The sequence below is a fragment of the Culex pipiens genome, chromosome 1 (assembly GCF_016801865.2).
Source record: "Culex pipiens pallens isolate TS chromosome 1, TS_CPP_V2, whole genome shotgun sequence".
Lineage (NCBI taxonomy): Eukaryota > Metazoa > Arthropoda > Insecta > Diptera > Culicidae > Culex > Culex pipiens.
In genome coordinates, this window is record NC_068937.1 from 134,981,315 (window position 1) to 134,982,902 (window position 1,588).

The following is a 1,588-nucleotide window of genomic DNA, read 5'->3' on the forward strand; positions in this document are numbered from 1 at the left end:
GGACTGAGCTAACGACCTAACCTCTAGGTTAGACCGGGGCCAACATTTACTTCCCCGTCCGACGGAAGGCGTGATCAGACAAATCTCGTCTCGAAAAATGCCACCGGGACCTTCTGGGATTGAACCCAGGCCGACTGGGTGAAAGTGAAAATTATTCAAATTCAAAAAAAATCAGTTTAGGATTTTTACATTTCAAAGTTTTAAGTGAATTATATTTTGATTTTTTTTTAATTTTTGGTTTATTTAATTTTTAATTCTCGAAATTCTTTATATTCTTGAATTTTGATTTTTTTATGTTTTGTTGTATTTTTAGTTTTTTGATTTTTTTAAAGTGTTGAATGTTTTAGTTTTAGAATTTCTGAATTTAAAATTAAAAAATCTGATAAAAATGTTTAAATTTTAGAATTTGTAGGTTTTTTTTTTAAATAAAAATCTTCTAAATCTAAAAACCTTTACGTTCTTAAATCTAGATTAAATTTTCAAAACAACCTATCCCTCATGGGTTTCCTATGCAGATATGGCCTTTTGAAAATTTAATCGAGAAATGTTTCTTATCCTTGGGTATCGCTGTTTGTGTGCATGGCTTCAGTGATTATTATAATTAAATAATAATATCATTAGTGCGCTGGCAGTGGGAACGCGCAGTCTTGTTTTTCATGTTTTCGCTGTTTGTGTGCATGGGGTCAGTGGTTATTATAAATAGGTGAAGGCAGCGATGGAAGAATCACCACCAAAAGAAAATCTTTTGACCCTCATCAAGAGAAAAAATCGGATGGGAACATGGCTCTCCTCTCAATGTGTGTCAACAAAACGAAATAAATAATTTTAAGTGATGCTTCAATCTTCAACTGACTGATTTGCTTCGAGAGGTTCGGGAGCAATTTTCTTTTGCGTGTTTCGCCGATTATTCCATCCTTGGGTGAACGGAATTTATTAGATGATCATTATATGTATTGCATTATGTTATACAACTGATTATAAAAAAAAAAAACTATATTTTACACGGAATGTGAGCCAAGCCCACTGCGTAAGGTTTACCGCAGAGATGATTCTTTGAAATCGAGTTTGTACACAAAAACACAACATATTTGTCAATGTATGACTATATTTTACTTACCTTGTTAAAAAAGGACACGAACCAGTTGTTTAACAAGTTGAAGTAGAGGAGGGTTGCCAGCAAACCTAACACGATCTATTCTAGTAATTTTAGCTAAGGAAATTGTTCACTCTTGCACGACAGCCCTAAATTGAAAATCAACAGGTTTTTTGTTCAAGTTGTTGTCACTAAAGCTAAAGTTTCTGTTTGTTTTATTACCATTGTATTGCGCGTCTACTATCGAGACTAGTGTGAAAAAATCTTCGTCCTCTTTAAAAGGGAGAACTTTTCCATGTTTTTGTTTGTTTGTAAATATGATTTTCTCTAACTGCTAACGCAAAATTTGAATGAAAGTAGTACTTTGTATCTTTCTCTCTGTCTTGCTTTACCGAACTACAATTTGTGCACACGATCTACGACCGTGTAGTTTCTTGATCGCGCACCACTTCAACACTATAAATTTGTCATTTCGCTAACAAAAAATGCTCTTAC